Source organism: Pleurodeles waltl, chromosome 7, assembly GCF_031143425.1.
Source record: "Pleurodeles waltl isolate 20211129_DDA chromosome 7, aPleWal1.hap1.20221129, whole genome shotgun sequence".
Taxonomy (NCBI): domain Eukaryota; kingdom Metazoa; phylum Chordata; class Amphibia; order Caudata; family Salamandridae; genus Pleurodeles; species Pleurodeles waltl.
Genome location: NC_090446.1, coordinates 1,104,317,268 through 1,104,343,494, shown reverse-complemented (window position 1 = coordinate 1,104,343,494; position 26,227 = coordinate 1,104,317,268). Strand labels below are relative to the sequence as shown.

The following is a 26,227-nucleotide window of genomic DNA, read 5'->3' as shown; positions in this document are numbered from 1 at the left end:
TCTCACTCTACCTGTCCCCCCCTCCCTCGCGCTTTCCCGCCGCGACCTCCTGCACGCCCCCGCCCCCCAGCTCCCATTCGCCCCCACCTGACCCCTCCCCCCCCCTCCTACCTCATATGGCGGCCGCTGCGCGATTGCGCAGCAGGCGCGCCAGAGGCAAGCCCGTCTGCGCCCATCTGCGCCCGTCCGCGCCCGTCCCGCGCCCAGCGCCACGACCCCTGGACCCCAGCTCTCCCAACCCCCGCTGACCCGCTACGATCCCACCACCCTCCACGTCCTCAACCCAGGACGCTCCAACACTTGCTTCCAAGCTCACCCCAAACGCACCCATGGACCCTTCGCCTGCAACTCCTGCAAACGCACCTTCCACCACGCAACAACCATGACCACCAGCCCACGCGCCATCAACCACCTCAAGTGCATCCTAGTCAACGCTCGCTCCGTCCACAAACACGCCGTTGAACTCTGGGACCTCCTGGACTCCATAGCACCGGACGTCGCCTTCATCACGGAGACCTGGATGAACGCCTCCTCGGCCCCTGACATCGCCACTGCCATCCCCGAAGGCTACAAGATCTCCAGAAAAGACCGCACCAACCAGGTAGGAGGAGGTATCGCCATCGTCTTCAAAGACTCCATCAGCGTCACCACCTCCACCGAAGACACCCCTCTCGCCGCTGAACACCTGCATTTTCAGATTCGCACCGATCCGAGGACCACCCTCAGAGGATCCCTCATCTACCGTCCTCCCGGGCCACGCGCCCCTTTCAGCGACGCCATCGCCGACTTCATCTCCCCGCACGCCCTCGCCTCGCCGGACTACATCCTCCTAGGTGACCTCAACTTCCATCTGGAACAAAACAACGACCCCAACACCACCATCCTGCTCGACAACCTCGCCAACCTCGGCCTCAAACAACTGGTGAACACCGCCACCCACATCGCCGGACACACGCTTGACCCCATCTTCTCCGCCAGCAAACACGTCTTCTTCAGCCACGCCTCCGCCCTACACTGGACCGACCACAGCTGCGTCCACTTCACATTCCGACGCGAGACCCGCCACCTCCGCACCCAACCCATCCCTCGTCGACAGTGGAACAAGATCCCCGAAGAGCAACTCTTCTCCGCACCCGCCGCCAACCAACCCACCCTCACCACCGACCCCAACGACGCAGCCCTCAACCTCACAAACTGGATCTCCAACTGCGCAGACATCCTTGCTCCCCTCAAACGCACGCATCGACAGACCAACACCAAAACACCTCTCTGGTTCTCTGACACCCTCAAAGAATCAAAGAAAACTTGTCGCGCCCTTGAGAAAGCCTGGCACAAGGACCGCACCGCTGACAACATGACCGCCCTCAAGAACGCTACCCGCGAACCCCACCACCTGATCCGCGCTGCCAAAAGGAACTTTTTCACCGACCGACTGGACAAAAACAGACAACAGCAGAGAACTCTTCAGCATCGTCAAGGAGTTCTCCAACCCCAGCGCCAACGCCAACGCCGTCACACCCTCACAGGATCTGTGCGAATCCCTCACCACTTTCTTCCATCGCAAGATTAGCGACCTCCACGACAGCTTCGGACACCAGACCCAACCAAACACCACCGAACCGCGATCCACGGCCATCACCCTCAACAACTGGTCCCACATCAACACGGAAGAAACCAAATCCATCATGAACTCTATCCACTCCGGCGCCCCTTCGGACCCCTGCCCGCACTTCATCTTTAACAAAGCCGACGACATCATCGCCCCGCACCTCCAGACCGTCATCAACTCTTCTTTTTCTTCCGCTACCTTCCCCGAATGCTGGAAACATGCCGAAGTCAACGCCCTACTAAAGAAACCTACGGCTGACCCGAGCGACCTGAAAAACTTCCGCCCCATCTCTCTTCTGCCTTTCCCAGCCAAAGTAATAGAGAAGACCGTCAACAAACAGCTGACCACCTTCCTGGAAGACAACAACCTGCTCGACCCCTCACAAACCGGATTCCGAACCAACCACAGCACTGAAACCGCCCTCATCTCAGTCACCGACGACATCAGAACCCTGATGGACAACGGTGAAACAGTCGCCCTCATTCTGCTCGACCTCTCGGCTGCCTTTGACACCGTCTGTCACCGCACCCTAATCACCCGCCTCCGCTCCACCGGAATCCAAGGCCAGGCCCTGGACTGGATCGCCTCCTTCCTCTCAAACCGTTCCCAAAGAGTTTACCTCCCTCCGTTTCGCTCAGAACCCACCGAGATAATCTGCGGCGTACCCCAAGGCTCATCACTCAGCCCGACACTCTTCAATGTCTACATGAGCCCCCTCGCCAACATCGTACGCAAGCACGACATCATCATCACCTCCTACGCCGACAACACGCAACTTATACTCTCCCTCACCAAGGACCCCGCCAGCGCCAAGACCAACCTACAAGAGGGTATGAAGGACGTCGCAGATTGGATGAGGCTCAACCGCCTAAAGCTGAACTCTGAAAAAACGGAAGTCCTCATCCTCGGCAACACCCCGTCCGCCTGGGACGAATCCTGGTGGCCCACAGCCCTCGGCACCACACCGACCCCCACAGACCACGCCCGCAACCTCGGCTTCATCTTGGACCCTCTTCTCACCATGACCAAGCAAGTCAACGCCATGTCCTCCGCCTGCTTCCTCACCCTCCGCAAGATCTTCCGCTGGATCCCCGCCGACACCAGAAAAACCGTGACCCACGCCCTCGTCACGAGCCGCCTGGACTACGGCAACACCCTCTACGCCGGGACCACAGCCAAACTCCAAAATCGCCTGCAACGCATTCAAAACGCCTCGGCCCGCCTCATCCTCGACATAACCCGCAGCAGCCACATCTCCGCACACCTGAGACACCTGCACTGGCTCCCAGTCAGCAAAAGGATCACCTTCCGACTTCTCACCCACGCACACAAAGCCCTCCACGACAAGGGACCGGAATACCTCAACAGACGCCTCAGCTTCTACGTCCCCACCCGCCTCCTCCGCTCCTCTGGCCTCGCACTCGCTGCTGTCCCTCGCATCCGCCGCTCCACGGCGGGTGAGAGATCTTTCTCCTTCCTGGGTGCCAAGACCTGGAACTCCCTCCCCACCAGCCTCAGGACCACCCAGGACCACTCCGCTTTCCGGAGACTCCTAAAGACCTGGCTGTTCGAGCAGCGATAAACCCCCCCTTTTTCCCCTAGCGCCTTGAGACCCGCACGGGTGAGTAGCACGCTTTATAAATGTTAATGATTTCTTTTTTTTTTTTTAGGATCTACACAAACGTCCCCTTGCTGAATTCAAAATTCTGTCTTACTTTTCAGAAATGCTTAGCTTTCCGGGATCCAGTATTGGTTTCACACCCATTCCTGTCACTAACTGGAAGGAGGCTGAAAGCACCAAAAATAGTAAAAACGGGGTATGTCCTAGTAAAATGCCAAAATTGTGTTGAAAAATGTGGTTTTCTGATTCAAGTTTGCCTGTACCTGAAAGCTATGAAGATGGTGATTTTAGCACCACAAACCTGTTGTTGATGCCATTTTCAGGGGAAAAACCACAAGCCTTCTTCGGCAGCCCTTTTTTCCTATTTTTTTAAAAAAAACAATTTTTTTTGTGTATTTTGGCTAATTTCTTGGTCTCCTCCAGGGGAACCCAGAAACTCTGGGTACCTTTAGAATCCCTAGGATGTTGGAAAAAAAGGACACAAATTTGGCGTGGATAGCTTATGTGGACAAAAAGTTATGAAGGCCTAAGCGCGAACTACCCCAAATAGCCAAAAAAGGGCTCAGCACTGGGGGGGGGGAAAGGCCCAGCAGCTAAAAGGTTAAGTGTCTTCTTTGATGGGGCGTGGCCAACATGGCGACCGGAGCGGCAGGATAATACTGCAGCTCCGTGCCTGGCCCACAATAATATCCTGAGTGCGGCGCCCATCGCCCTCCCTGATGAAGGTGCCGCCCGCCCAACGTCTCAGCACCACCAGCCGATGCAGCGACCCTTTCTGTGACGCCGGGGTTGCCTCTGGACTTGAGGAGGAGCTGGCGGCCTGTCGAGCCGATGCCCGTGGCCGCGGCTGGTGAGCTTGCTGCCCGGGGCCGTCTCCACCCCCGGGGCCTCTGGCGCGCGGCGCTGGTCTGGGGAGACCCGCAGGGAGCCGGAGGCTACCGGAGAATCGAGGGACTCGCGCCCCGGGGATCGCACCGTGACGGTGCGCCTGCACGCGGCCCTTTACCTGCGATGGAGTTGCTGCGGCGGCGCCGGATCTCTCGGGGCACCCGGCGCCGCGCAATTTGAAGGACTGCGGCGGCGCTGGGGCTCCTCGGCCAGCGGGGCTCCATCCCCAGCTGGGCCCCGTTCCTCAGCGTACTAACCGGTCCGCAAAGGTAACAATAATTGCGGCCCCCCATGGCGCTGGAACACAGCTTCTAATATAAGCACGGCCCGATTGAGCTGAGGCCATTAAAGCCAAACTCAAATTAAATCAGCAGTAGACCTGGGTGCAGCGGTGACCGAGAGGCCGTCGCGCTCACGCTTTCCAGTGCAGCACCCTTTTCGGCGACACGGATCGGGTCGCGGTGTGGTGGGGGGGGAGGGGGGAAAAATGAAAAAATAAATAAATCGCTCTTTCCCCCTTGAGGCCTGCTCATGCGAAGTGGACAACAGTGAATTGGGGAAGGTGAAGACTCCATCCATGACTTTCCTGGATGGGCAGGTATGCGGCGTTGCCCCGTTCCCTCGTCGACGCTTGCATCCCTCACCTGCTCCCGCACCGTAGACTCACGGCATGCACGGCTTATTGAAATACTGAACTGGTGCGCCAACTGCCTTACCCGCACAGTGCACTCTTCACACCCTGGTTACATCGACATCTTGGTGCTGGGTTGCGCATCTGGGCTCCGCTGGCGGGGAGGCCGGAGGCGGTTCTCTGGCAGAACGGGTGCTCCCGCCGAGCGGACATACGCTGATCTTCACCAGACATCCGGTGTCACTAATGACACTATTACTGCTTTCAACCTGGAATCTCCAGGAGCACTGAATATCGAGCTGGCCCCCCCCCTGGCGAGGAGCACCACGCGTGACATCGGGCCCATCTGGGTCCTGCTGGCTACCGGGAGCGGCGGGTGCCATGCGGCGTGGATCGGCTAGGCACCAAACTGGGGCTAAAACAACAAAGACAGAGTAAGAAAACGGTGAAACTAAACTGACACCAATATCAGTAAAGGATACGCAACTCCCTCCTGAACCTCAGAGAACTAAGGGACGCACTGGAGGAAGCCCGAAGTCGTGGGAGGATACTCCCGGCAAACAGCTGACCGGTAACTCTGTCGTAACGCACTGGTGTAGAATAGTAAGGAAATCATGGTCAAACCAAAACACCCCAAAACGGCGTCCACGGGAGAAGGCGACCCTCCCGAACCGACTTGACATGTGGACACGCAATCGCTCACACAGCTACAGCTGAATGAAACATTACGCACGCACTCCCTTCAATTTGACAAAATTATGCAAGCAATAATGGACACTAAATCCTCGTTAGAAGGGAAAATAGACGCTGCAGTACAGGAAGTCTCATTGCTGCGAGCTGACCACCGCAAATTAACTGGAAGGGTCCACGACACTGAAACGACACTGAAAACTATCCAACCAGAAGTAGTAGAAATGAGAACTAGAATGCAAAAAATTGAACTAGACATAACTCAACTACAACGCAGGCCTGAGGAAGCTGAAAGTTGCTCCAGACGGAATAATATCAGATTCCTTGGAATTCCTGAGAGAATCGAACACCCTAAGGCAGAGGTGTTCTTAGAGGCCTGGCTGAGGAACACACTTAAAGAGCAGTACCCTACCACAACACCAGTGATCGAAAGAGCACACAGAATACCGGGCAGACCACCTAGGCCGGGAGCACCGCCCCGACCACTAATAGCTCGCTTCCTAAATTATAGGGATAGAGACTTGGTCCTTCAGCACTTCAGAACGTCTGACCAGATCATGATGGAGAACAGCAGGGTAACTGCCTACCCTGACTACACAATGGAGGTACAAAGCAGGAGAATCGCGTAAAGCAAGATCAAGCAGTTGCTGCGAGAGAAAGGCATCACTTACTCCCTCATGTTCCCAGCACGACTGCGCATCGTTATGGACGAGAAAACCCTAATGTTCCCCACTCCTGAAGACGCATGGACTTGGATCCATGCTAAAGGATTGGCCGACCCGGCCAAGGAAGATACAGTATCCGAAGAATGGACCATTGCTAACTCCAGAAAGAAGAAAAAAAACACCAAAACATCCTCCCGTCCCACAAAAGCGCAAATGGCATTGGACTGTGCGCAAATATTAAAATACACAAACTCATTCGCTCGTGGGACGCTGGACTCAAGGAGTGAAACAGACACCAACGACACCGCCTCACATGGGGGAGATACATGCCCATCTCCATCCCCATTGCTGGTGGGCCAGGACCTTACGCCACGATTGGCGGACAAACTTTAAAAGTGTAGTTCTGGCATCCGTGGCCCCTCACCGACGGCGACAGCAATTAAGGTGCTGCAAAACACCAACATCGGGACCCTCGCCCCGAGATCCACTGTGAATAACAGCCATTAATATGAGTAACTACAACTGAATCCGCGAAAACTGTACAAAGGCGAATGGGACTGCAGAATCGTGAAGTATCCTACAGGTGGGCCACCCAAGGGCTAGACATCAAGTAACCCACGACCCCTTATATCTAAACGGTATCCGAATGGAACTGACTTCTCTGGAAGCCACCTTAGGCACCGGTTGTGCCACTTTATTTAACGGACTTATACAGTCCGTAATATCCTTTTGGTTGTTATAGCTATCTCTTTCTTTCCTATCTTTAGCTCACTACGGGCTTACTCCTCACTCTTCGGGGCTTGGGGGCTGGGGCGGGCGTTTGGGGTCCAAGGGGGGAGGATGGGGGGGGGGGGGCCAGGGGGGATGGGCGTGGCGGATACAGATCAGATAGCTCCCTGCGCCTCAGCATAACACAATGAATAAGGTACCCAGTTATAATCTCATGACTTGGAATGTGAAGGGCATGGCCGGGACTAGCAAACGTCACAGAATACATGCGTACCTAAAACGCCACCATATACACATAGCAATACTACAGGAAACACACATTACACCCACAGAGGCTGCTGGGTTAGAAAAGCGCTGGATGGGCTCAATATACAGCGCTGGTGACTCTTCCTTCGCCAGAGGGGTGCTGGTCTGGATAGCGCCAGGTGTCCCTTACACAGTACAACACAGCACGAAAGACAAGGAGGGCAGGTTTATACAACTAAAGGGCTTGTTGGATGGGGAGGAACTCGTGATAAATGGGCTATATGTACCGAACATCAAACAAGGTGAATTTTTACAAACCAAGACTTCACAATTAACCAATGATCTAACTTCATCATGCATATGGGGGGGACATGAACTGTGTCCCACACATAGATAAGGATAGATCACATCCCCCGCTAGTGGCCGCACCAACAATGAAAAACTCCCAAATGCTGGGCGCATGGATGGAAGAACGTCGACTGATCAACATATGGAGACACTTGCATCCACATGAAAATGTGTACTCCTATTATTCCCCAGTACACTTATTACATACCCGTATAGAACTCATCCTCACTTCACAGAATCGAACGCATAAAGTAACGAGAGCGGAGTATTCCGCTAGGGTAATCTCAGACCACTGTCCACTCATAGTACAAATAAGATGGGGCAGACCTCGCTCATGCATTCCTACCTGGCGTCTGCAAACGCAACTCTTACAAGACCCCCCTTTTAGGAAGGACATTGCTACACACATCTCAGCATATTTCACATCGAATGAAGGGATGGCCACCTCAAGAGCCATCGAATGGGATGCACATAAGACAGTCATAAGAAGGGTATGCATATCAACCACAGTGGGAGTGCAGCAAACACTGATGCGCGAACTCCGAGCATTAGAACAAGAAATTCAGTTAGCTGAGGGCGAGATCGCTAAAGGTGCCATAACAGCGGCCATGCTCACTAACATGCGCTCCAAATGGTCCGAGACAGACAGTCGCCTCAGACACTTCAACTATCGACATCACATGGCCCGTACACATGCGGAGGGTGACAGATCCGGTAAACTATTAGCGTGGCTTATAAAGAGCGAACACCGGAACCCCCCCCATAGGCGCTATCCGCCTGGAATCAGGTCGGATAGTCAATACACAGGTAGAGATAAATAATGCTTTCAAAGAGTATTATAGCTTGTTGTACCAGGCACGGCCTCCACCTACTAATACCCAATTAAACGACTTAATCAGCGATATAACCCTGAGCAGCCTGACAGCTGCTCAAACTATAGAGCTAGACAGCCCGATTGAGATAGCTGAAATCCAACGAGCGTTGCTACAGTTGACACATGGCAAAGCACCCGGCAGCGATGGCATACCCATAGAATACTACAGCACGTTCCAATCTCAGATTCTAGCCCCATATCTAGCAATGCTAAAGGAAGCACTGGAACTGGGCCAGCTCCCTGAAACATGGCGTGAGGCTCTGATAGCAATATTACCAAAGGCAGGCCGTGACCCTTTGGATGTTCGCTCATATAGGCCATTATCATTACTAAACACTGATTGCAAATTACTCGGCAAAATACTAGCTAACCGCCTGCTTCCTTATGTGTCAGAGCTGGTACATCAGGACCAGGCAGGCTTCATACCCGGTCGCAACACATTCGGCAACATCAGGAATTTACTGCGCCTAATGAGAAACTCCCCGGTAGAAGGCAGCCACCAGGTGGCAGTATCATTGGACATAGAAAAAGCGTTTGATACGTTGGGCTGGCCTTTCTTAACAGAGACACTCAAGCGGATGGGTTTCGGGCAAGTATACATTGGTTGGGTGAGAACATTATACACTGACCCAACAGCTAGGGTTAAGACGGGCGACACGATCTCTGAAAAATTTAACATTAGTAGAGGCACCAGACAGGGATGCCCGCTTTCACCACTGTTATTCGCATTAGCTATTGAACCTCTAGCCGCTCGTCTTCGCATAATGGCCCCCACGTGGGGTGTCTTGGATGGCCAGACGCACCAGATAGTATCCTTATATGCGGACGATGCGCTGATCTTCCTACGTGATCACGTGGGAGCCCTACCTGGCCTGCTGGAACTCCTAGAAAAATTTAGTTCGGTGGCCGGATTAACAGTGAATTGGACAAAATCCTGCATATTCCCTATGCTTCCGGTCCCCGAGGCACTGAGAACACCAACGGGTCCAGGAGGCTTGAAATGGTGCTATACAACATTTAAATATCTAGGTGTAAATATATACCATGACAGTCAAGATCTCAGAGATGGTAACCTTGGCCAAGTGGTCAGATCAACGAGGGGCTCCTTGCCCTTCTGGAGATCACTCCCACTCTCTCCTATGGGCAGAGTAGCTATTGCAAAGATGATAGTATTGCCCCGACTACTCTATTATTTTATGGCATTACCCTTGATACTTCCGAGCTCCTTTTTTAAACTATTGAATAGCTTACTAACGGACCTAATATGGGGCAATGGCCGCAGACGCGTTGCATTAACAAAAGTACTCCTACCGCTCAAACTGGGGGGACTGGGTGCCCCCAAATTTGAAGCGTACTACGCAGCTGCCCAAATACAATGGATATCCACATGGGTTGGAAACCCAACCGGGGCCGAAACTCAGAGGGTGTTGCTAGACCTCGAAGGCACAGAAATAATGCAATACCTCATGAATCGCACTGATCCAGTAAAAACTAGCAATGTGCTGCTGTACACTGCACACTGGGCTTGGGGCCGATACGCGTTGAAAAACGCAAAAGACCCGCAGTACTCACCGAGGATCCCACTGCTGGCCCAGCCGACATTAGCAAAAATAGCAGCCAAAGTGGGCCTGAACACATGGGGAAGCAGGGGCATACATATACTAGGAGACATCTACCAAGATGGGAAACTCAAACCGGCCGAGCGCTAGCCGATAGGCACGCGCTCGGCCGGGGAGGTTTTATAGCTTATGGAGCAATTCGGCAGGTAATGAGAGAGTGCTGGAGAAAAGGCAACTCTGAACCGGATGTCTCCCCTCTGCTACACGAACTGATGGGGTGCACAAACGCCCCATCAAACATTTCAAATATATACAACATCCTCGCCGCCCAGGCTGAACACAAACAGGAACATGCAAAAAATAAATGGGATCGTGTGCTACCGGAACCACTATCCCTTAACTCACGCAACCCTCGCTTCCGATACACACAGTTTAATTATGTGCATCAGACCTATCTATCACCACACCGCATAACACGCATGTTTCCCCGATCACCGCAGACATGCCCCAGATGCGACACAGAAGAGGCCACATTCTACCACATGACATGGGAATGCCTCCCGATCCGGAACACATGGATAGAGATAATAACGTTGCTAGCTGAATGGACAAATACCACATTATCTCCCACTCCTGAGGTGTGCCTACTGGGCATAACACCTCATCCCAAGAAACGCAAACATACATATAAATGCATTGCCCTGGCACTGGTGCTGGTGCTGTATAGACGCCTTATCGCCATGAAGTGGAAAGCCCCCGGCGCTCCCAGTGTTGCCCAGTGGCGTGAAGAGGTAATACGTTGGACCAAAGCAGAAACACAGACATTACAGAATCTACTGGATAAAGGTATATTAGTTAAAGGCCTAGAGATGTGGAACTCGTTCTTGACAGCTGCAGAAAATAAAGACGATGAACGCCCTCCCTAAACAAATGTGTAAGGGATAATTTACATTATTGCAATGGCCATAGTGAGGCGTTAGTGCATGGGGCGATCAGGGCAGGCAGGGGAGGGGAAGGGGGAAAAAAAATAAATAAAAATAAATAAAAATAAAAAAGAACCAATATAAAATCGCGACGCCCTTCGCGTGTACCCCTGGGCGCATCGCTGGAGTCTTGGGGTGCGCGGGGGGGTACTGTGGCTGGGAGTCCTCGCGCCCTGCTGGTTCCCTCCGGCTGCGGCCCGATGCCCGTGCACGGCGCTCCACAGCCAACAATGGGCCGGTCCCCTGCGGTCCTGGGGTGGCTTGATTAAGTGCTGATGCGGCGAAATCGCGGGGATGCTCGCGCAATTGTTATGCATGGTTCGTGTGGGGCGCCTCTTGCCTTGCCTTCCCCCCCCCCCTTGGCGGCTGGTTGCCTTCCCCCCCTCACCCCCCCCTCCTGGTGCCTTCCCCCGCTGTCGGTCCCTTCCCCCCTCCCATCGGTGCGTGACCGCCGGAGCCGCCTCAGCTCCTATCTAACTCTCTCTTCTCTAAGTTTCTTGAACAATCTCGCACATGTCGAATATACCTCGAGTGTGATCGCGCAACTCGCAAGGCCCAACCCGGATATTGGTGCAATCACACGGGACTTGCGTTATGTTCATACGTAATAATTATATGTATAATGTTCGATGAAGCATAATGTAACCTCTTGTATTTCATTTAAATGTTTCCACTTGGCTGATAAAACAATAAAAACACATTTAAAAATGTCTTCTTTGATATAAACATACAATTTTGCTTCACCTCATTACTAACTGCCTTCTCACTGAAAAGGCAGGTTCTGGTCGTTAACAAGATTATACTATTAATAACTTTTACAGTCCAGTACAATAATCATTGGCAATGCCAACTGGTCACCCTTATGATTACATTTAATGCTACAGATTGGCATTGCCATTGCTTGTTTAAAGTAGTGCTCAATGTTTTCAAGATCGACTTTATATTTTTCACATTTCTGCAGTTTTTCTAGTGACCACCAGGTAGCAAAGAAAGACAGCAAACTGGTGTTGTTTAGAAATGGCTCTATTTGTAATGCTGTGTTGTACGCCGGAGTGACAAATTTACGAACGGTAAAGGCAACAAGCACTGGCAAAGTCAATGGGTCGCACCCACGTGAAAGCTATTGGCTTTGCCATTGTCTTATAGTAATGTTGTACAAAAGCGTGGCTGTGCATAACAGCTAAATGTAAAATTAGAAAAGAGTGTTGTGACACTACTGTTGCAGTCAAATGCCAGTGTCATCTTGTACAGTCTAACAAGCTTACACACGATCCTATCCACCACAAAACATGCATTGGCCAAATCAACAGATTTTGCCTATGCAAAAGCTACTGTCTTTGTCAATGTTTTTTTTTTTACATAGTGGACAGTATTGACCTGCTGTGCAATATGGCTCAAAGTAAAAAAAAACAAAAAAAAAACGCTATGACGTGGCCAGCCTTGACCGCATCAGTGTTTTTTAATTAACTTTAAGTTATTTTCCACAGTAACTGCTGTGAACCATGTGAAAAAACATTGGCAAACTGGTCCTTGGTAAAGCAAGCAAACCCTGGTGGAAGAGTACAAGTAGTTGGTACTGTGTTCAGTTATAGCAAATGTGCTTTTGGACATAGGACTGTGTCTAGCAGGAAAAAACACAAAGGCAAATGAACCATCCAAAAAGAACAGATAAATTCACGTAGCAGAAACCAGCTGCAAATATGTAAATGCCACCTGGGCAGAAATAACTCAGTGAAGAGTACATGAAGGTTTTTCTGTTGGATTTTCTGATAAAACGGTTATTTCTGAAATGTGCTCCAGCAATACATAAATGCAAGTTAGCATTGCAAACAATTAGCCTTTGCAACGTGTGCTGTCTGTCCACCAGATGAAAGCATTTGCCCGTGATTTGATTATAATTGTCTAGCTATTCGCTTCCAAAGGTATTCCACTCCAGAGGTTTTACTTCTCTTTCTTCCTCTTTTTCATACTGTAGTCTTTTTTTCACTTTCTTCTTTTCCCTATGGATCGAGTTTGCACTATCTCAAATTGACAAAATAAAATACAAGAATGATTAGCGAGAAGGGGTTGGGAACAAGGGAGTGTGAGAAACAACAGCGGGAGGCTGAGAGTTCCCAACACTTACACAAATGCCTGGAGGGAGCTTCCGTCACAAGTGCACACAAAAGTAAGAGGTGTTACGTTGCAGCGACCCAGAGAGAGGCAGATTTAGGAGTTAAGTGTGGTGTGTACTTGCCTCTCAGTTAAAATATCCAATACAAAGAAGCAGGGCCATGTGTTAAATGCTGGATACAGACATCAATAGAAACCTGCAGGACACAACTCCACACAAGTAACTATGCAGAAGGAGGGGAGGCCGTCTCAAATCATGGGCACACTTATGGAGTGCTAGAAAGTAATTAAAAACAAAAAAGAGTATCTTGAGAAGCATGTGGCTGTGGAAGGACAATGGCTGCCAACCGGAAACTGTACTTGGTCCAGGCTCCAAGGAACAGCAGAAAAAAGTGGAAACAAACCTTGATGCTATGACCCTGAGGCTGCTGAACAATAAGAAGCCAGAAAATGTGAGTGACCATCAAGCCTATAGATGTTAAGTGCTGGGGTGATAGGGCAGGTTCTAACCTCCTTTTAAGATGCAATCGCTGCGCAGGCGAACATAAAAAAGGACTGAAAAAAAAATGTATGTGAGAAAGACAAGCATTGGTAAAGCCAGTAGCTCTTGCCTACCAGCTGTGGGCAAGGCACTGAAGGCTCGAGCTAGGCTTGAGACTGAAGCCTGGCTCTGCCTCAGCATGAGGTCCTGATGGACCCTCGAGCCCAGGATGAGCCGAGCTTTCGTGTGGCTTCTGCCTGTCTCTCTCCCTCAACTCAGGATTTGACATTACTGTCAGTGCTGCCAACTGTGGAACTGGGGAAACAGCTTTGAATCTTGGCTCACCATTTTGTGATTCTGGGCAAATTACTTTAATCGCACCATGCCTATAAATAATGCATGTGTCCTTGAGTACTACAACTGGTGCTCATGTAAAGAGCTGCAATACTTTTGGGTCAGGTTTCTGCTATATTTTGAGAAGTGCATTAAAAGGTTAAAAAAAAAAAAAACCTTAACATAAGGAATGACAAATAGATACCCATTTGCTCATTACTTTCTATAAAGTGAAACCAGAAATAATAGGCAACGAATTTTTTCCACCAAAACTCTTTTCTTCATTATCACGTATGAAGGCACTTTTTAATTAAGTGAGTTGAGACTACCAGTTGTACAAAACTATTGTTTTTACTAAGTACTTCACAGTACAGTGCCATAATGTGCCTTACTAGTATCAGATTTTCCAAAAGTTAAAGAAATATACAAATATATATTTAATTTTGAATAGACTGTTATAATTTACAGGGCTTGGCTTGTGCATTGGGTCTCTGGAGTTAACCCCAAATGTCCTCTACTTTTATTTGACTTGCCGGGCTGGGAACAATTACCCCAAGAATGCTGCTGTGGTCTGATTATCTGTAAGACACTCAAGCGCTAAGTCAACCTTTTGCCAATAGTATAAGGCCAGGCTAACTGACGAAAACATCTATTTGCAAAGCGTCACTACACTTCGATTACCTGTCTAGGGGTTTGTGAGGAAGGCTACTAAGTCACTAAAAGGCTTTATTGTTTTGTGTGCTACGTCAGGAAATCAGGCTCATAACAGTGGAGGGAGGAGATCAAGGGGGGTGGTGGTCATCTTGCCACAGCTTGACTGACGGAAGAAGCTGAGCATGGTTTTGACCAAGTGGGCATGAGGATCTCTGTCAGTGCCTAACTAAAGGGCAATAGAGGCTCTGATGAAGCCTGCTCTGGTTGGAGTATTTCAGTCAGCAAATTTGCTTTGGTTTCAACTATAGGCAGTGCTTTCTTACATTGGTGGAGAGACCAGCTCGGTAATGTCCCTCATCAGTGGAATTACAGGGGTGCAGATTGACTGCCTTCTCAGCATCATCAGTGCTGTAGGTAATGTTTTGCAGGCCCTGGTTCGCATCAGAAGTAGGGAGGAATAGGCCCCGCCAACCTCTGGTAACATTGGCACCCTGAAGAATCTGGTCAAAGGATCACTGGCTATGCCTTGGTAGCCCTATAGTGCAACGTAAGGTTGGCGTGGTCGATTTCAGTCAAGGATGGCCAAGAGAAAGAGGGGCACACCATAACCAGCTTGTGACACTGGATGGGATTAGGAAGATGTTGGAGTCATGGAGCCCTTTGAGTATCGTCCAAGTAAATTCTTGCCTGATTTCTAATAGCATGCTGAGTTAAGTTCTGCTTGGCTTTCATACACTTATGGCACGTTTTCAACTTATCTGAAGACCTTGAGCCAGAGAAGGACTTTGTGCAAGACCAGTTTATGACCAAGAGAGGGAGCAGAGCCACAGTTTTGAATGAGATCTCTTATTATGCTTGGGTACGTTAGGCTTTCTCTTCTGTTCTTTGATCACTTTTTTGTGCATAAGGACACATTTCCCACACAACTTTGAGTTGTGACCAGAGTACAGACACCAAAGGCACCTTCTGTGCGGTCCATAACCAACATCTGTTTCCTGCAATCATGGCAAAGCTTGAATCCTGTAATTTTGTTTGGGGGGGGGGGGGGGGGGGCGGAGAAATATCTACCCCAGCACACTGTCTTTAAAGTATTTTAGACTTGTCTGAGAACAACAATTAGGTGATTAGCCGCGTTCTACAAGGACACTGATTGATTGATTTGACTGAACTCCTACTACTCCCCGGGCAGCTTGAGACCCTCCTGGGTGATTAGCCGCGCTCTAAAAGTGTTGCTGCACATAAAGATATATAGTAGAGACATAATGTAGCAGTTAAGTGAGCAGAGTGTAACAAAAGGAGTGTGAGAGTCGGGACTGAAGCCTAATTATTCTGTCATCAAACAAGAATCATCATGGAGAATTAGATGGTCCAGTACATGTCCTCTCCATACACAGTAATTATGAACAAAGTAGTGTGCTGTTTTGTTGATCCACCAACACTACACTGAGGTAAATGGATTGTGGACGGTCATTGAGAGCATCCTTTATAGGATGTACTAAACCTTACCCACCAAACTTGCATTCTTCATCATCGAGTAGTGCTCCTCGCTAGAAGGGTGCTGCTCTAGCCAGCAGGCCCCTCAGGGGGACTCTGCCACAAATCTTCTAATCTTAATGTCTGATGTTAGCCAGAAAAATGGATGGTGTCTTTCACCTGATCTCTGCGAGATTTGCTAGTAGATTGGGAATGTGCCTGGAGTACAAATGACTATGGGAAGTCTGTTTCCAATTTTATTACTAGGGGTTGCCCATGCCAAGAATAAAATAACATGTGAACCAAAAGGTGAAGTAATGAGCACTAGTTTCTTATGGCAGGAAATGTGTTTCTTGCATGTTGTGGCCCAAATAAGCCAGTGGGGACATGGCCAGCCAAGATGGCTGAGTGAATGTGATCCACATGAGCTCCACTGCGAACCTCAGCAAAATCAAGGTGTGCAGGGATATAGTACCTCGACGGTGGCAGTAAACCCCAGATCTGGCTCTGAGGAATGTAAATCCATTTATTGGAGGCGACTGTGTGACTTCCAGAGGACTGATGGTGGTAAATTATGGCTTGGGGAGAGGAGGCGAGGTTGACTGCCGCTGGTCCGTTCAATCCAGAGGCATCCCTGAGCGCCTCGCCCTAGCCGAGATACCGGGATTCTCACCACACACAGGGGACACTGAGGCCTTAAGAGGTGAGCGACCAGAGGGGAACTGTTAAAAAACAAACTTAGGGCCGAAGAAGCGGCTGCCACAGGCTAACTGAACGCATGTGGAGTGCAGCTAGGGAGTGATCGAGGCTTGGGCGATACCGGGGGTAAGGTTTCATCATTGTGCCAACCGTGCATCATACTCCAGGTGCGGCGCTCATCACTGTGGGACTTAATTTTCTACAAAAACGAAGGTCTGTCTTACCCTCTTGCTCCAGGCTTGCAGACTCCATTTGCCGGATCCTCTAATGGCGGTACCCAGGTTCAGTTTGGCGGAAGGACCAACAGTTTAGCCTTAAGTCAATGGGGTGCCTCCACTGGCTTCCCACAACACGCTGCACTACAAAGGGCCTCCACACACAGTGAGCTTGCCACTCAGGTATTAACCCAGAATCCTTTGCAAACCTCAAAATTTGGCACAAAAAAAAAAAGAACAAGTTTTCTTCACATTTCGGTGATTGAAAGTTCTGGAATCTGAGAGGAGCCACACATTTCCTTCCAGCCAGCATTCCACCAAGTCTCCCAATAAAAATGGTACCTCACTTGTGTTGGTAGACCTAGTGTCCGCAACAGGAAAACACCTTAAAAGCAACATCGAGACATCACATTTTTACATTGACAACGGACGTGTTTTTTGGAAAGTGCCTAACTGTGGATTTTTGTCTCTAGCTCAGCCGGCACCTAGGAAAACCTACCAAACCTCACTTGTGCAGGTAGGCCTAGTGCCCACAACAGGAAATGCCCCCAAAACACAATTGGACACAGCACATTTTCCCAAAGAAAACCGACCTAGTTTTTGAAAAGTGCCTAGCTGTGGATTTTGGCCCCTCGCTCAGCCTGCACCTTGGGAAACCTAGCAAACCTGGACATTTCTGAAAACTAGACACCTAGGGGAACCCATGATGAGGTAACTTGTGGCTTTCTCACCAGGTTCTGTTACCCAGACTTGCGTGGATCCTACCGTGTTTTCTTAACCAAGAATCCTCAGCAAACCTTAAATTTAGCTTAAAAAAACCCACATTTTCCCCATATTTCTGTGTGGGATCACCACACTGACACAAATTTCCTACCACCCACCGTTCTACTCGGTGGCTCGATAAAAATTATACCTAACTTGTGTAGGTGGGCCAAGTGCTTGTGACAGGGAAGAGCCAAAAACATGTTGAACTTGAGGGGGAACCAATGCAGGTCCAAAAGGGCAGTTTGAAGAAAAAATTTTTTTTAAAAACAAACATTTTTAGGCTGACAAGTGGGGCAGAATTTTTAATCCGTATAGAAGCGACAATGCTGGGTGGTAGGAATTTTGTGGAGTCCTGCAAATTCCGGAAGGCTCCATTACAAAAATGTGGGAAAAATGTGTGATTTCAAGCAAATTTGGAAGTTTGCAGGGCATTGTGGGTAAGAAAATGGTGCAGTTGATGTTTTGTTTTTAGATGTGTCTAGGTCTCGTAAATTGTTCTACATGGAAGCGTCCCAAAGTCCAAAAAGTGCAGCCCTCGCCATTCCAAGTAGGATGATTGAGAGTTAGACAAGCTCTCATGGCCCAAGTGTAAAACCAAAACCCCAAATAATCAAATGACCCTCTTGCTTGCCGTTGGGATAAGATCTTTTAGTATGCGGGGTGAGGCATACCCATGCCCATACTGGTTGGTAGCCACCACCCCACTATTTATTTTTTAAATTCCCTGGCATCTAGTAGGCTTTCTCCCCCCCCCCCCCGGGAGTTGATCAGGGTAATTGTGGATTTGCAGAACAACTCTGTCCAAATATATCTGGGGTGTGGGTACAGCCATACCCTCACCCTCTTTCTTTTTTTTTTTTAATTCCTTCCTGGTGACTAGTGGGCTTTTTGCCCCCCTTGTGGGCAGATGGGTCTTGCAAGAATAGGGTGATCTGCCACCCAAGGGGGCACAAATGGTCAACAGAAATGTGCCCCCATGGGGAGCGATCCTTGCCCAAGGGGCTGCGCCCCCCCCCCAAACAAAACACACACCAATGCCTGGTGCCTAAGTGGTTTATGCCCCCCTGGGGGGCAGATTGGCCTAATTAAAATAGGCCGATATGCCCCTAAATGGGCAGAATTGGCAAAAATAAATTTGCCTCCCAGAGGAGCGACCATTGCCTAAGGGGTCACTCCCCATCTGTAAAAAAATTAAAATCCCTGGTGCCTCGTGGTTTCTGCCTCCCTTGGGGGCAGTTTGGCCTAATTAAAATAGGCTGATCTGCCCCCAGGGGGGGGGGGGAGGAGACAGACATGGCCTAAAATGAATCCAAACTAAGGGGTCACTCCCCTTGCGGGAAATTGGCACAAAAAAAATCCCTAGTTTCTAGTGGTTTCTGCCCCCTTTAGGGGCATATTGGCCAAATAAAAATAGGGTGATCTGCCCCCAAGCGGGGCAGAAATGGCCAAAATAAATTTGTCCCCCAGAGGCGCAATCCTTGGCTAAGGGGTCGCTCCCCACGTGTAAAGAAGAAGAAAAAAAAAAAGATCCCTGGTGCTTAGTGGCTTCTGCGCCCCTCCACCCCCAAGGGCAGATCTGCCCCAGGTGGGGCAGAAAAGGTCTAATAAAAATAAAATAAAAAAAAGGCACCCAGGGGAGCGACCCTTGTCCAAGGGGTCGCTCCCACTTTATTATTTTTTATTTTTATTTTTTTTAAACTCCCTGGGGTTTGGTGGGCATTTCTGCAGCCCGGGGGTGAGGGGTTTGTGAGTGTAAGGGGAACCGATTCCCCTTCCATCCCTGCCCAGGGGAGGGGGCGAGGTGCAGGACGAGCTAGTCTCATCCTCAGCACATGGCAACTGTGGCCGAGGGTGAGGGTGAGACCAGCTCGTCCCAGGCACCCAACGGTTTAAAGGGGGATTTGACGGACTCTTAGACCCAACTTCAATCTGATATCAACACTTAGTTCTCTACACTTCAACTTGTTATTGATTCCAAGGGTGCACACACACACACCCTTGACCAAGGAAGCCAAGATCCTTGAAGTTGACAGATACTCAGCTATAAATGAAGAAACAGATGTCTCTCTTCAATTGCAACTACAAGACTCAAGTGTGAAGACCTTGAGAACAGATCACAGCGGGAGAACATGCGCATCTGCAGTCTTGAAGAGGGAACAGAAGGCCCTGACCTGGAAACCTTTGTGGTGGGTCTATTTGCTGAGAACGTGAGGGGAGCTAACTTAAAGAACAAAGTTGACAGAGTCCATTGGGTGGGTGCTCAAAATGCCGCCGGAGGAGGCCGCACATGCGACATGCTAGTAAAATTGCACTCCTTTAAGCATAAAGCGGCAATCCTTTGAGAGGCACGGTCAAAAGAAGACATCTCCTTTCAAGGCTTCAAATGCTCCCTTTTCAGGCTATAGACCCGGCGACCTTAGCTTGGAGACAATTGAGTCCTGCTACTGACAAATCGCGGCAAGAATGCATCCGATACAGGTGGATATACCCATTTGGTTTTGTGTTTGAATATCACAATACCACTCACCATGTTACTGATCTACAATCAGCCGCAAAGATTCTTGAGATCCCACTCCCAGTGATCATTACCAACAGGTAAGAGCAAGGTCTCCCCACCACCTGTCAGTCCAGCCCAATAGAGGGAAACCAGTGGCACTCGCAGAGGAGATCCAAACCTGAGAGGAAACGGTAATACTTTGGAGACTCTTCATTGTTGCCTCGTTCAGCAAACCTTCGTCTTCAGGGGACTGTAATGATTTGACGGAACAGGGGGATTCATCCCGCTAGAAACCCTACAACCCAGACGGAGAATCAGACGCTGCCCTTGTGGTTCGCGAGAGGCACATGGACCCCAATGGAACTCTACATAGGCACGTACAGATGAGACCCTCATATGGAGATGAGATCCGGTATGCCCCACACACCTTGTATATGAATAGCATCTAAAGCTCTGCAATAGTGGCTCCAGACCACATGCCCTTTATGCACCATCTGACTCCAAAGGAAATATGAAGTTGGGCACATGTTGTCCCCCAAGCTGTTTATCTTTTTTAGGGGCGAGCGCAAAGCGCTCCGTCCCCTGTTGTAATCTCTCCTTGGGCTTCTAACCAAGCCCATATCACGTCAGTCACTTTCGTTGGTTCATGGGATTGCCTTTCAAAATCCGCTTGCTTTCATTAGTAAAAGGCATGCATACGGCATGCCTTTTTCGGTGTATAGCCTTCCTCGAGCGCACCGAACAACTACTGAAAACATACGAGGCTCGATGTTTTCCGTCCGGTTTCTGGACTACTTTTTCTCTTTATTTAGCAGCGTGATCTCACTGGGCAGTAAACGAGCGCTTTGCATAACATCGGTCCTGTTACAAAGATAGTTGCACTTTTGCCGGTTACATGAATAATTGCACTTTTGGGCAGGTAAGGTGCTTCCTAACGATGGAGAGACTGGGGAGAGATAATCATCCCACGGGGGCCCACTGATGGGGATCCCAGCAGCAGACCATGTTACACCCACATTAATATGGTAATTGCTACACTGTCTTGAAACATTAAAAGCCTCAATTCACCCAATAAATGCCACAACTTATGGAAATATTTATCGGACTAATGGTATGATGTGGTAGCACTCCAGGAGACCCATCTTAAAATGAGGGGATGAATATAGATCGCATGACAAAAGTTACCCTATTGTGTAAAAATCCTCAGCAACCACAAAACATAATGGGGCGACGCTAGTTTTTCACTCCTCCCTAGGCTTTACCCCAGAGGATTATAAATCGGACAAAGACAGACGACTTATCATAGTAAAGGGTCGCCATGCGGGGTGACTGTACCTTTGCTTCAGTCTACGTCCCTAATATTAACCAGGTCCCCTTTATCCAGACATTTTTTACACTGCCGGGAGAGTTAGCTGAGGGGGAGATTATCCTTCTAGGAGACTTTAATCTCACATGGGACCTGAATATGGATAGCACTCACCCCAATACATCTCTCACAGGGTGCTTTTCTAAGGGGCTAAAGGACTTACAGACGCTTCTCTCATACCCATCATAAGTATTTGAGGATAGACTATGGTTTCATCAGCCAAACACTCAAGTGAGTACTACTCACAACTTCCTTTCTTCCATTTACCATCTCAGATCATGCCCCACTAAAGTCAACCATGGGTTGGTGTCCCCCACTACCAAGCTGCATCGCAGTTTTTTCCCCACAACCCTGTCAAGGGATCACCTTCCTTAGAGACAAACTCTGTAACATCATTAGGACTTCTTTAACATGAAACCCTCCCAGGACACTCACTAGTCCCTCTACCTCCCAGTATACATTCCACACATTTATTAAGAGGATATCTATTGCTCTTGTCGCAACACTTAATAAACAAAGAACGAAAGATCGACTGACACTAGAGGCGGAACTTAGTAAGACTGAGCAAGCACACAAACAGCAACCCACACTTCTCCTGCAGCGAAAAGTCACGAGACTTAGGGGGAAATTCAATGCGATTTATAACAACAGGGCTGAATATAAACTATTATGACTTAAACGCTCCTCCTACGAACACGACAATAAAGCAGAACCATGACTGGCAAGAGAACTGCCAGTCTCACAGATGCTCAGGCCCAAAAACAATACCTAGATTCTGTGCAACTCCCACAAATGACCGCAGATCAGAACGAGCTCCTAGCCACAACCAATTTGTGCAGACGAAGTCCGTGAAGCCATTAAAAAGCTTGAAGCCCCATAAATCACAAGAACCCGATGGGTATATGGCCCTTTTATTTTTTTTAAATAAAACATTCAGCTAGGACATCATCCCACTCATGGTTTCCCTTTTTAACTATGTGATCCAGTCAGGGACAGCCCACCCTTAACGGGTGAATGCCTTAACTCGAAAATTCCCAAGCCAGGGAAAGACCCTCGCTCCTGTGGCTCCTACCGCCCATAGCTTTACTTAGTTTAGATGTCAAACTCTACACCAGAGGCCTTCACCCTGGGGGGCGGGTCCCCCTAGGGGGGCCTCAATTGATCCCGGGAGGTGGGAGGCATACTCTGGCCAAAAGAAGCAATATACAGATAACAGGTCTTTTTTTTAAGCAGAAGCATGTTATTGCATTTTTAACAAGGTAACAGTACTTAACTGCAATGTTTACATAGGTCTAGGCATATTTAAACATTGCCATCTTTATAAAATAATTGTGGAAAATTCTGAGGGGGACCCAATGATTTTTATTTTTCAACTGGGGGGGCGCAGCATTAAAAAGTTTGGAGACCACTGCTCTACACAAAGATATTGGCCTCCAGACTAGAGGACCTCTTGCCAGATTTGATCCATCCATATCAATCAGCCTTTATTAAAGACCGGCTGAAACATGACAATTTGAGGAGGATGGTCCACTTGATCGAAAAGGCAACAAAGAAAAAGATACCCACTATATTGTTGGCTCTCGATGCAGAGAAAGCCTTTGACAAGTGGATTGGCACTGCCTCTTCCACACCAATTTATTGCCACGATCCAGGCAAACTATGCCTACCCACGCACTATGGTAATCGTCACAAGGGTGGGTACTGATTTTTTAGACTTCAAAGAGGAACGCAACAGGGGTGTCGCCTTTCCCCATTATTATTCGCTCTCAGTATAGAAACCCTGGCAGCCATTTGGTTTGCAGCTCCCCAAAATTTCCCTCTTTGCAGACGACATTCACTTGACACTGACCTCTCCACAGTCGTTATTAAAGGCTCTATAGAGAGAACTCCAAACGTTTGAAGAGGTGGCGGGTTTTCGTACCAACTTAAATCAATCCTTTCTCCTTAACCTAATGCTTCCCCACAGAGATATGGGAAACCTGGTGTCCAACTCACCCTTCCAATGGGCCAAAAAGGAAATTACCTACTTGGGTGTAAAACCTACATGCAAAATCTCAGACCTCTTTAAAGCTCACTATCCTCCTCTCCTACATCAACTTGAAGTAGATTTTAAATGCTGGGCCCACCGTGTATATTTTCTTGCTAGGATATATTCATGCTATCAAACTATCAGTTCTGCCTAGGTTACTTTACCTCTGTGGGACTTCCTGTGGAGTTAGACCGTGCCCTTACATCCATCCGCTCCCTGATAATACACTTCCTGTGGCAAAATCATAGAGCACGCCTATCTCAAACTATTGAGACAACCGAAAGACACAAGAGGGGTGGGTCTTCCACACTTCCATTTATTTATATTATAAAGCAGCTCAACGAGTCATCTCTGCATGGTCCTTACGGGAGTTGGACAAACACAGACTCTACATGGACAGGTCGGTGGTGGGTGAATACATATATAATGACCTGTGTAAACCGAAGGCAAAAAGACCACCCAATGCCTATCTGAGCACCCCAACAACACTTGGGATGAGGTACTTCCAACGCGTGGCTGGATACCTCCCTCCCCCGACTTTAAGCCAACTCTCCTTAATCCAACCTTTCCACCTGCACTGCACCTGGGACCCTTTGATGCCTGGAGGGAGGGGGGCTGTCTCAATTGCCGATTGATTCCATGGTTGAAACACTCACTCTTTTGAACACTGTCAAAGGGACTTTCATCGTCCTCCAGCCCCACCGAAAACTTTTGTTACTTGCAGCTAAAGCATTAGATTCTTCAACCTGATGTCAGAGAAGCAGCAAGTAGACACCTAACTCCCATTGAAAGGTTTGCAGGGAGGGCGGGACCGTCTTGAGGTTTTATATCCTTTCTGTATTCCCTCCTGCTCCACATACTCAGCGCAACCCAGATACAAAAGCTTTCGAGAGTAGGTACTTGGGCAGGATATATCAGAAGCTAGCTAGAGTAAACTCTGGAGAGATATTCCTCTCTTTAACCACCCCACTGGCATGCAAGATGTCCATTATAAGCATTTGTTTGATTGGTATCTAAATCCCACTAAACTCAAAAATATGTTTCCTGTCACTTCAGATCTGCTGGAGGGGTTGTGGTCTATGAAGAAACATTCTAGATATTTGGTGGGACTGCCCGACTATTTGTACCTTTTGGCCTGAAATTCTTGCTCAGATTAAGGAGATCTTGGGATACCCGCTTCCAGACAGTCCCGCTTTTGCTCTATAAGGTCACCGGGACGGCACCCTCAAGCGGGAAACCAAGGTGGATAGAGCCATTCTGTGCCTGTGCTTGGGAGCTGCTAAAGTCACCTTGGCAGTGGCATGGAAGAAAAAAGCGACACATTCACTTATGCAATGGCACGCCAGACTTGGGAAGGCAATTACAATGGAATTGCTGGGTGACATATTTCTAGACAATTATGAAGATGTTGAATTAATTTGGGGCCCCTTAGTTTTTTATCTAATTAGAGGCCTCCCCCTCTGTGCATGCCCCTCCAGCACAAGAGTTACCCACCTTTTCCAATTTTAAAGTGTGGAAATGATGAGAAATTGGACCCAGAGATGGTCCCTTAGAAGTCAGGTGTGTGACAGTACTCCCCTCTAACAATGCTTTTATATCTTGATGCTTTAGCTCACAACATGTTTCACAGATATCAAAGTAACTTTTTACTGCACGGTCCTGAAGGGCAATGTACTTTTTATTTTCTGTTCTTGGTTTTGGGGATTCGGGGTGGGAGAGGAGAGGTGGGGGAATGTTATTTACTACAGCAATCATTAAAGTTGGTGATATTATATAGGTACACTGGGAAATCTCCCCCAAGGATCTACCAAGGGTTACAACACTAACTGTATGTTTAACATGGGAGGATTTGAGTTAACTGCAATCACTGATGTTTATGTGTGTATGACAAAAATTAAAAAATAATGTTGACAAAATGAGCCAGTGGGAATTCTTCAGGGCTGAAACTTAGTGTCCTAATCTACTCAGAGTTGGATATATTTGAATGAGTGCAAATATAACCCTGCATTAAAAGAAACACTTTCTTTTGAAAAAGAGGAGTTTTACAATACAGTTGTTTTCAGACCGGTTTCCACGGTCTCTGGAATTTTAAAGCTTCAATATACTGGGTTCTTCAGAGTTTAGTCTACTCGCTGTCTAAGCTTAAGGAAACAGACGTTAGGTCTTTAATAACATTCTATCCATGGTTTTCCTGATTTTATGTAGCAGCGTGTTAAAAAGCTTGCAAGTCTGTACTGTAAAGATATCCTACCACCTCCCCCCTTCACAAAATCTGATAATGCAGCTTAAATTCTGACTGAAGAAAGATTGATTTCAGATTTCATTCATGATCTTTCTGTATCTGATATAATTTATTTTTCACAAGATTTTGTAATTTATTGTCCAGGTGTTTTGGGATCCCAATACAAGACCCATTCTCCACACCCCACCTTCTCCTGATCTCCATGACCTATGGCCCCTCTGTATCCCCTATGACCCCTGACTTTGCCTACTCCATAAGACCACTGATTTTGCCTGTCCACCACATCCCTGTCAGCAAAAGCCCCTGCCACCTGCCAGTCCCCCAGGGCCCCTGCCCTCTGCCAATCTTCAATAGACAGGAGCCTCTCCCTCTGGGCATCTCACTGTACAATTCTCCATATTGGAACACTGTCTCTCAAACAAATATGCTGTAGTAGACCCAGTTCCGGGACTCCAGTATACCACTGTGCCTGCCTGTTGCTACCCCTGCTAAGGCACACATCTGCCCAGTCTTCTGAA

The 26,227-nt window shown here is 48.7% G+C and overlaps 1 protein-coding gene across 4 annotated transcripts in view; it reads right to left on the bottom strand.

The window, feature by feature from the left end:
* Positions 1–26,227, bottom strand: part of MBTD1 (mbt domain containing 1) — a 527,258-nt gene that overhangs the window by 349,035 nt on the left and 151,996 nt on the right. The window lies entirely within an intron of this gene.